The 11,503-nt window shown below is 41.0% G+C and overlaps 1 non-coding gene across 1 annotated transcript; it reads right to left on the reverse strand.

Annotated features, from left to right (window-relative positions):
• Window positions 1-4,685: 4,685 nt before the first annotated feature.
• trnas-uga (transfer RNA serine (anticodon UGA)) lies at window positions 4,686-4,767 on the reverse strand. The gene has a single exon. It is a non-coding gene; the product is annotated as a tRNA-Ser (tRNA).
• Between the last annotated feature and the right edge of the window lie 6,736 nt (window positions 4,768-11,503).

Genomic DNA, 11,503 nt, shown 5'->3' on the forward strand with positions numbered 1-11,503 from the left:
TAAAACGAAGAGCCACTTCAAAGAAAAGTGCACTAATGTTGGCTAATAGTAGCTAACAGAGGCTAACTGCAGCTAACAGTGGCAAAAATAGCCGCGCTTGTTGACAGAAACGTTCAGAATATGCAACATCTCACCTCAGTATCGCTGTCTTCAGACAGAAGTGAGCTTCACACATGACTCAGCGACTCATGTCGGCCTCCTTTAACAAAGTTTTCCAGCCTCCTTTAGAGTAAACAGACACGGACACAACCTCCACTTTCCGCAGATGAAGTTGTTTGTCCATCAGCAGCCACGGTAGCTATTATTATGCTCTTCAATCTGGAAAACAGAAGTAAAAACAGAGTGACTGCAATCTGCAGTCTACTGACATCTAGTGGTGAGATTTTACACACTGTTTCTTTAAAAAGGTAACGCCATTTAATATTTTTTTTACAAGATCTACCAAAACCACAGATGATGACAAAGTCTAATGCAACCTCTTTCAAGAAAACCTTAATTAAGAAAATGATGTATAGAAAGTGGAATGAATTTAGGAAGAAAAAGAAATCATTTTTGAAACTGGATTGCTTCTGTTTCTCCTGAAAATATGCTCATTGTAAAGTTGACGTATGATGTACAAATTTTTCCGGCTGTACAGAAATAGCCATTAATTTTATCCAGGTGCTGACTACATGTAGGTTTTACTGAAAATAAGGCTTAATGTTTGACTATACTCAGTTGTGGACACAGACACCAGCTTACAACCGAATTAGCTTAAGACCAAGTTTAAGCCCTGTTGGTGCAAACAAACCTGGTTGTAAAAATACATTCTTATGTTTGTTTTAATTTAAATTAAAAGCAATCTAAACACTGGCGGGGTTTTTGTGAATGCCATGCCAGCACATACTGCACAACCACCTCTGTCAACTGACACAAACACCACTGGAGTGCGTGGGATTCAAGCAGCTCAAACTTAAACCAATTAAACCCAGTCGACACTAACGCTAATCAAGGCAAAACACAATACCCGGACTCGAGAAGAGTTGCTTTAAAAATAAATAATTCAAGTGATCAGTGGATATTTTCCATCATCTATTTTTCATTTGGGTCAACAAATGACATTTACAACAGTGCTTTGTCTTTCTGTTGGCGTGTTTGCACTTATGAATAAATGCTGGTGTTTGCATGTGGGCAAGATTCAAGAGACTCTTCATTCTCGTCGGCTAGTGAGTGCGACTGAGCTCTGAGGGGTTATGAGGGAAAATAAGTTGAAAACAGGACAGAATCAATACCATTTACCCAATAGCATCGTAGCGTGTGTGTGTGTGTGTGTGTGCACTGTGCATTTGCGAGCCTGAAAATGTGTGTGTTTACCTGAAGTGTGACTGCATTTAACGTGTCAAATTGAGGAAAAACAACCAATTGCCTCTTAGCACACATTTTATTGACCAGTGGAGCACACACACATTTACACACACACACACACTGCAGGCATATTGACTGGTTGAAGGGAGAAACGGGTTTAAGGCAATTAGAGTAGTGTACTTTCCGCCAGAAACCCACTATGATCTTTTCCACTGCAGTTAGCCAAATACTCCTTAAGTGTGACTAATATTACAGCAGTGGAAGAAAGTAAAAGAAGACACTTTGCTGAACCCAGATGCTGTAACCTCATTATTAAGGCTACTCTGCAGCACACAGAGAATGTAACAGCTACAACTTTTTTCTATCATATCATGTCTACTATAAAGCACTTTTTTTGCATTGGTATATGTGTGCAGTATGTGTCACGCTGGTTGTACCACTTCAGACAGTTGCTTGGCAGTTGTGAAGGACCAGTGTGAAAACTTTGCATCACACTACTTTTCCGTCTTTGTTTTTTTTACGTGATGAAAATCTAAGCTACGTCAGCAGCCTCTCACTCCCAAGCACTGTATTCAAGACTGACTGGGAACAGAGATCAATACATTTGTCTTGAAACCAATAACTAATAACTGAAGACCAGCAAGACCCAATATCAGTGTATTACAACTGTATTTAAATGTTTCTTTTGTCAAATAATAGAGTTATAGCTCCGTGCTGTATTATGGAAATACAAAAAACGGATCATTGAATGTGTTCAAAGCTCCGTTTGTGCTTTTTGCTGACAACTGAATCTGGAGGTCATTCAGGAGGGGCTAACAATAGATCCAATTCTCCACTATATCAAAAGGACTCAGCTAAGGTGGTTCAGACATCTGACAAGGATGCCGCCGGGACGCTTCCTTGGAAGGCTGTTTTAGAAATGTCGTGCCAGGAGGAGGCAGACCCAGGACCTGCTGGATAGATTACATCTCTCTGGCTTGGGATCAATTTGGTGCTGCTCTGGAAAAACAGGATGGATGGATGGATAGATGGATGGATGTGGAAACACTACTGTAGATTTAACTCAGCGTAACAACAATTTAAAGGAGCATTACACCCCTTTCTGTTTAAAAACACCTGATTGAATTAAGTTAACAAGAAGGCAGATTTAGTTCTTGCTAATCTAGTGGAAAATATTTCAACGAAGTGTCATTTTTGAACCCTTTAAAGTCCCAGAGGTCTCACAATTGAGTGACATTGCCTGTCTAATAAGCCACTTTTAACTCTTGGTTTCCGGTGTTACTCGTAATGTTCCAAGCATCCACAATTCAACTACTTGGGGAAAGCCACTGAGCACTACGGAGGGAAACACAAGCACTATCCTCTTCCTATTTGAGTTTCAAGGCCAAGTCTATATTTTCCATAGAGATCATGTACCAGTCACAGGTCACAGGTTGAAAGCTTATAGAAGGCCAATCTCATCACTGATGGTGCTAATATTACATAACCAATACCCTGAGCAATAAAAATCAGCATAAAGATCTGTCTTGTTGCCTGTTTAAGGGGCTGTTTTTGAAATGCAGCTTTTGATTTCAAGACTTTGTGCGACTCAGCTGATATTAAGTCTGATCTGCCTTCAAAGAGGATGAGTATGAGTAAGTATTAAACAATGTTCTGCTGAGAACAGGAGTTTTAGCACAAAGCAATGATGCATCCAAGTTATGTGATCGAGGAAAAAGACATTTTTTAAAAATGACATGATGGCAATGTGGACTGTGGTGGCATTTTTCATTACATGGCTACTGAGGCCTGCAGTACTCGACCTTCACTCCCTTAGAAACTCTTCCATGGCATGCATTTTTAATTTCTCTTTGATATTTGGGCATATTGGGACCTCATAAATGTAAAAACAAAGAATTGCCAGAATATTTTTTTTTTACCTGATTTCTGTTTCTGATAAAAATAAGATCCACATATGAGGACATTCGTTTTAAATTTTGATATAACAGTGACAGTAAAATGTCCTTGTAAGTAGATATCAGGCCCTTGTAGAGAAAAATTAGTGTTTTTAGGTCTAGACAACTCAAAATGTGATGTCCACATATGTGGACGCCAGGTCCTAGGAGTTTAATCTACTTCTTAATACTTAATGTGTAGCATAAATACACCAAATACTTATCTGATTTGGTTCATGACCACATGTTAATGCTGCAAAGATCACCGCCAACAAGTCACTACAAGTCCATTAATTTCCAGTTGAGCTGAGCGACTGAAGCGTGCAAGGTCAGGAGGTTAACAAGCTTGTCAACAGAGAAAAGTTTTGTAGTCTCTGTGCCTCAGCCAGCCAGATTTCCACGCTTTGTTGTTTCTGTCACTTGATTTTAGAAATAATAGTTCTGCCTGTCTGGGTTATACAGTTAATGTTCCCCATTGTGCGTATCCACACAACATTATGGCACTTAGTCTTTTTACAGCTTGCTCATGAAAAGCACTGAAAAAACCCCACTGAACTGTACTAGACCATCAGAGCCTCTCATACCAGCTCCATCTGGTCAGAAAAGAGTAGCCCATCAATCAGGTTGCTGACATTATGGACGTGAGGTAAGGACACAAACTTATCAAAGAGGGGTCCGTGATCAAATACAGAACTATTTGGGGCGCTTGACGTAAAGTGGTCTGGGAGCTCTTCACCTGGAGAGCAGCAAGTGGTACACAATCATTCTCTTCCTCTTTCATTTTCATCTCTCCATCTGTCAGCACGTTCAAGTAGATTTCTATTACTCAACAATGGTCGCTGCTCAGTTAGAAACACTCTGCGAGGAAGGGAGGGAGAGAAGGACACGGAGGCAGTCATAGACAGCAACAAATACAAGTGCTTGCTGCTGTAATCCTATCAGGCAGGGCATGTTGGCTTTATGCAGCGTTCGAGAGGTCAACATGAACTGCATGGACATGATGGAGAGAGGGGGGAATGCTTAGAGGAGCTCCTCAGATTCAAATGGTCAACAACAAGTACACTCACTGAGCATCACACATCCATGGACATTGTTTGCTGTGCTAGATGTGGTCGTCCCGTCACGGTTAGCCTTTAAAAAGGAACCCTTCTATGTCTAAATGTGGACAAATTGTGCAGTTTTTAACTGCTTTTTGGCCTTTTTCAAATACCTGAACATTGCAACATTTTTAACTGTGTGTTCAGAATATATATGTGAAGGTTCTCAGTCATCCAGGTCATTGTAGTCTAAGGAGCTTGGAAAAAACCATCCAGATGCTTTTCTTTACAAGCTCCTTAGACTGAGTTCAGAATACTTTAATACATAAGGAAACTATGTGTGTTACTGTTGCTCCAATGAGGATGTTAACGCTGTGAGCAGGATTTGAACCTGCGCGGGGAAACCCCATTGGATTTCAAGTCCAACGCCTTAACCTCTCGGCCATCACAGCTGAGCATTCACCCGACTGAGCACGTTCCTGTTGATTAGAGGTAAAAATGTCAGTGCTGATTAAATTGATCCAAGAGAGAACATTTAGCAGAGATGTAGCTCACAACTAGCCACTATTTTAACTTTACTGACATTAAGCACTGCTCAAAAAATTAAAGGAACACTTTGAAAACATGCAAGATCTTACTAACAAATAAAAACATCTATGTGTACTCATATAGTGTCCCCAGTGTGTTAGTGACAAAAGGATACCACGTTGTTAGATGGAAATCAATGAGGGCTGAATTCAAAGACAGCCTGAAAATCACTGTGGAAATAATCATAATCATGCTGCAGGTAATTTTTTTTTTTTGGACAAAAGTCACGTCACAAAGTCTGTTTGTGATTGTTTGGCCAGTTAAATTCACACCAGTGTCCTGCTGAAGGTCATTTTATAGTTCTGGCAGTGCTCATTCACCCATCACCCTGCTTGCACAAAGAAGCAGATGCTGTTCTGGCTGATGGGTTGAGGACCTTCTACAGCCCTGTCCAGCTCTCCTACAGTAACTGTGTTTTGGAATCTCCTCCATCCTCTTAAGACTGTGCTGGAGACACAGAAAGCCTTCTAGTAACGACATATATTGATGTGCCATCCTGGAGGAGTTGGAGTACTGTGCAACCTCTGTAGGGTCCAGATATGGACTCATGCTACCAGTAGTCACACTGACGCTCGCAAATGCAAAACTAGTGAAAGAACTGTTAGAGAAGATGAGGAGGGAAACATATCAGTGTCCTCCACCTGTGAAACCATTTCTGTTTTGGTGCTTGTCCCATTGTTGCCCCTCTAGTGCACCTGTTGTTAATTTCATTAACACCAAAGCAGCTGGAACTGATTAACATCCCCCTCGACTACTTAACTGAGCAGATCAATATCCCTACTTGTTTGCGTACTCCAAGTACAGAGACAAGTATTACTGAATTAACAAAAAAAAAAATATATATATAAAACACGTTTACATCTATGAGTAGCACAGTGATATTAATAGCTCCAGGGCTGGGTCCACATCTGCTTGCTGTCTGAAGAGTTTCCAGGTGTATCGAGGACAAAGTGATATAACTCTTTTCAAACAAATTTGGACATAAAGGATGTATTTTCACCAAATGAAATGGACTGCTTTTTAGATACAGCTTTTCTAGTCTTTCTAACCACTCTAAGCACTTAACACTACAAACCACATTCATACACCAGTTTATTTTATGCACTTAAGCCTATAGCCAATTGAGAAATGCCAATTAATCTAACATGCATATGTTTAGACTGTGGGAGGAAACCCTCTCAGTCACTAACCTGAACGCTCAAACACAGAACTGCTGTATGTCCAAATCTTATGTTGTTTAATCTTCTCATCCCCGCTGATGTCCCCATCAGTGCAGGACTTGTGGGCGTGCCCTCAAATAGCAGTCTGTACCACCGCAGTGACATTAGCGTCTAATGGTGTAACTACATGTGGTGGTTTGTGTTGCTGTATTGTTGAACTCCTGTGGTGAATGCTCACGCATTTGTCACGTCTGATAGAAGCACTGCAGGTTCAAATCCAATGTGGTGGTGTAAAGCTTCCTTCTTGGCTAATGTTAACAGCTGTAGCAACATCAATATAAGCAAGAAAAAACAAAACAGCTCAGAAACCAGCAGTAAGCCGACTGCAAAGTGTCACATCACGTTTTTCTTTTCTGTGGCTGAAAAGCTTTTCTCCAAACTGACAGAAACTGTAGAGGTTACAATTTTATTATTAATCATTTATTTATCCAGGTAAAAGTCTTATTTCCAAGAGAAACCTGGCACCAACAATGCAGTTAATGAGTGTGTCAATATTATACTGTATTATTAAGTTGCACTAAAGATATGGTACTGGGATGGTGGCATTAACAAACAGACAGAAGGAGGAGCTAGGGCGGCAGAGGTGAATATGTGAAGGTTTTTATTGGGAGTGACCAGAATGGACAAGATTAGAAATGACTAGATTGGAGGGACAGCTCAGGATGAGTGATCTGGAGATAAAGTTTGAGAGGCAAGGCTGAGATGGTTTCTGGGGGTGGCTGTGGCCCAGGAGGTAGAGCAGGTCATCTACTAATTGGAAAATTGGTGATCCCCTGGCCGCTGCAGTCTGTGTGCCGAAGTATTCTTGGGCAAGAACCCTGAAGGACTCTTAAAGCGTTCATGGGAGTACACATATGTGTGAATGGTAGATAGAAAGCATTTGGAAGTCTAGAAATGTACTTGAATAAAAGTGTGTAAATGAATGAATGAGACATGTTGCATAAAGTGTTTTTAGTACTCAAGTAGAGTAGGAAAGCACTATATACGCACCACCCCATTTACCATGATGTGGACATGTGCTGAAGAGGGATAGTGGATATATGAGGCAAAGTACGCTGAAGATGGAACTGCCCAGGGAGGAGGAAAAGAGGAAAACCACAGTGAAGGAGGACATTCGCAGAGTCGGAGTGACAAAGGAGGATGCTGGGGATGAGATGGAGGCAGATGATCCAATGTGGCGACCCCTCAAGGGAGATGGAAAAAAAAAGATACTGCATTTAAGATAAGGAGAATCTCCCGTTGGATGGTCTGTAATCATTTGCACATTAAACATAATGCTGGAAATGTGTCAAACATCTCAGGGGCGTAATTTCCAGGGGGTTTTAAGGGGGTTATGACCCAACCAATAATCCAATAATCAGACCCAACCAATATAAACCCCCCAATAAAATTATGAATTATCTCGCATAAATAGGCTGCTGATTTTCTTTACTCGTTTCAGGTATTCCCAGCAAAACAGTTGCATGTTTAATCATCTGAGAATTTAATCAGATTTATTTAGACAGAGATCAAAATGCGCTTCTTTATGCTGAGAGAAAGGGGAAAGGTTGCAGGTGTTTTGTATTATCATGCAGTGGTTTTATTGGCGTGCTTGAGATCACACCGATGTGGTCCAAGAACTAAAATGAGTTTGACACCCTTGATTTAGCAACTTGTGTTTTTAGAAAAAAGGGGGGAAAGGAAATGGCGTCTCTCAGAATGTCAGTTTTCCTATTTCTTCTGTCTTTTCTCGTCTCTTTGCGTGTCTCCTCCTTTTCTGTGCAGTTTAACGTGTGTTCCAGTGGGAGTACTCGGTTCAGTTTGTGTTTTATAAACAGTCGAGAACGCCCACAGCTCCCATGTGTAGGTGGATCCCTGTGCCCTCACTGTGACTCTGTAGACATCTCTATATCAACACAGTGCAAACAACTCGAGAACACGCACACGCAGACACACACCAGGACGCACGGCTGTCAGCCCCGTTGGAAACTGCGCGTGCACGCTGGCGTACACACGCTATTGCAACGTACTCGCGCGCGCGCACTAACCTGTCAGTCGTCAGGAGGAAAAAACAGTCAGCTGAGACATGCAAGTGTAGGAAAACATTTCATCCTTATTACCCTGTTATTCTCGCTCACGCACACACTCGCTCGCTCGCTCTGTATTTCTGTATTTAGGCATTATCATTCTCACCTTTTCTCATATTTCTTTCTCACGAGGGGCCTCCTCCCCCCCTCCCTCACTCCCTCCTCAACTTAATCTCTCTCTCGGTCTCTCTCCCTTTTCTCTTCCTCAGTCTTTTCCCCCCCTCAAGGTGTCTAAGCTGTGAGACATTTAATCGCCGCGGTAACGGTTTCATATCTGGAACAGAAATCAAATAATGCCAGATGATTTACTCCCCCTAGCAACCAGGGAGCACAGCCCTAGCAACCGACCCAGCCAGCAGGCCAGACCTAATCAGGTTGAAAATATTTCAATTATTGTGTTGATTCTTGGAGGTGTGTGTGTATGTGTGTGTGTGTGTGTGAAGGTGGGTCTGCTGTATTTTAATGATGTCATCTGCTGCTGGCCTGAATATGTGAATGTGGAAGGAAAGGCAACTGCGTCGTGTCACAGAAGTGATCGAGTGCTATTAGAAGTGCTGCTGTTATGATGGAGACATTAGAAGGATACAACAACACATGGTCATTCTGGCTTGGATAGTGTAACAGTTGGCATGCTCTGTGTGTGTGTGTGTGTGCATGTGTGTGTGTGTGTGTGTGCATAAGAAAGAGAACACCAGAGTTGGCGAGGCGGAAATGACAGAGGATAGCCAAAGAGTGGGGACAGGATCCAAACTCCAGGGTGCCAAAGGACCAAATCAAGCTTTTTACTCCGCCGCTCTATCAGACACAGTTGCACAACATTCATTTGTGTTGCAGCTTTGGAAAAAAGTGGAATTGTGTGTGTTTGAGTGTGTGTGTGGAGCAGCTGTTTATGCAGTTTGTGTGTCTGTGTGTTTGTTGGAGGTGTGGAAGTGCCTGCACGCAGTGGTTTGGGTGTTGGGGGGCTTTATTGAAGGCTCGCCCAGTCAATCGATAAGTTTGTGTGTGAGTGTGTCTGAGCTACACCAAGACCACATAAAGCCCGGTTTGCACCACATCTCACTTTAATTCAAGCTAATTCAAGTCGGTTGAAAGAAGCTTGATTGTCACAAAAATTTGCCAAATGATTAAATGCTTTGAGTTCTGAATCCAGATGTTTAGGTGCCAAACATTCACAAATCTTTGTCTCTGCTGATTTTCCCATTGTAGCCAGCATCTGTAAGTATTTGGACAATGACACATTTTGTGTAGTTTTGGTTCTCCACGCCACCACAGTGGATTTTAAATCAAGAAAACAAGAGCAGACTTTCAGCTTTAATTTAAGAGTTTTAAGAAAAGTACTCTGTCAGCTGTTTAGTACCCTTAAAGTTTTTGATGCTTCTCTCATAGATTTAATATGCTTTTGCAGCCTAACAACGGCCTCCCTCTTTTGTATTGACATCTCTCTGGAGCTCACACAGAAAGTGAACAGCTGCCAAATGCAAGCTCAACACTTTGAATCGTCAGATCATTTCCATGTTTAATTTGTCTCAGCATAACCAGGGAAACCCGTCTCACCTGTCGTTTGTCACTCACTTGCCAGATTCCTTTTAACCATCTCACAAAAATGCTAATTCAATACTTTTGTTAAACCCCTCGAATTAAAGCTGAGCTCTGCACTTCGATCAAATCTTGTTTGTATGATTTAAAATCCACTCTTGTTGGGTACGCAGGCAAAATTATAAAGGTGTCTTAAGTTTATGGACAAATATTCTCCATTTTGGCTTTTAGGTTCTTTATTGTTTAAATGATCATCTTTTTGTATTTTCTTAGTATTCTGAGCCTTTAGTTCTTTTTTTCAGTTAGGGCTTGTATTTGAATTTACTGGTTCCTAAGTGTTTCCCTCTGTGTTCTGTCTTCTCTTTGTATTAAGTTTACTTTTGTGTCTGAGTTTCTTGGTTACGATATTCTTACCTACTTCCTGGTTTACTTTGCTAGTTACTTATCTTCTGTCTCTTGTACTCAGTTTTACTTCCTGCCCTGTGACTGTGATGCTTGTGGGCACCTCTGTCTCATTTCCTTAAATAGCCCTTAGTGTGTGAGTATAAATAGTGCTGTCACCCCTCAGTATGGTGGCCCTAAGAGGAGAAATGCACTGCAATATAAAGTAATAACCAATAGAAATATTTTACAAAAACACAAGTATTTTTGCAGAGACAATAACAGGACAGAACAGCTGCTGAAGTGACCGAAACCTAAACATGGGAAAGAGTCCACTGATGAAAAAATTCAGATAATCAGATAATATGTGCTATAATCTCACAACTCTGTAGATACATGTTAGCTATTAGCCATTTACTGTAAACATGTAACTTCTGCAACACGCCACTGTATCTTTATCCTCTGTTATGCCGCCTGTTCACCCTAGTTATTTGTCCTTGTGTCACAACTACTGCTGGATTTATGTTATTTTATTTACTTAATAACTGGAAGTAAAAACCTTATTCCAAACTCATCACATATGGACACCTACAAACAAAATAAACAAACAAAATTTAACCATCTTTAAAAAAACTAAAAAACAAAAACTAGCCGAGTAGTTCTTGGAGCCTAAACGTAAGGCATGAGCTTCCAATCGGCAACAAAGGCACTGCCTACAGCTACAACATGTCAGTGTGGGTTCTCTGTGGAGCACTAATGGAGTATCAATACAGTACAATGCTTGGATCTGGAACTGTGTGCAGTCCTCCAACATGCCATCAGCATGTGACCAAACAGCAATGACACAATGCACAGACCGGTTGCTGATGGAGTGAAAAGTTTTCCTGAACAGGAAAGTGAACCTCAAAAGACAAATTTAACAAGAGGAGAAATAAACCCAAGCAACAGTTCTACTACCATACAAAGAAGTTCTTTAGAAATTATGACTTCTGTATAAATGAACAAGAGTAGCCTATTACACATATTTTTGTAGCAACAACAGGTAGACACGGGACTACAAAACTCTGCATAGCATTAATATACAACCACGGAGGGACATTTACATCAACACCACCTGTCCAACCTGCTTTTTTAAAGGAAGTCTTTGAATGAGGATGTGCTGAATGCAGTAGCAGCAGAGGACGCCTTCTTTTTCTGTATTGATTTATCAAATTGTTTTCTATTTAATTCCTGTCTGTACTGTGATAATGCCACAAATAAAGAGGGTGAAGCACAGAGCAGAGAAGGTTAAAAAAAACCTGCTTTAATCTAATCTGCTCTTTCAATCCCTTTTATTCTCTTATTGTAATTATGTGTGACAATTGGCCTTTAGGGACGAGACAAGTCTCCTTTAGTGA

This window comes from Neolamprologus brichardi, chromosome 6, assembly GCF_056152115.1.
Source record: "Neolamprologus brichardi isolate AB-2024 chromosome 6, ASM5615211v1, whole genome shotgun sequence".
In the NCBI taxonomy this organism is placed as follows: domain Eukaryota; kingdom Metazoa; phylum Chordata; class Actinopteri; order Cichliformes; family Cichlidae; genus Neolamprologus; species Neolamprologus brichardi.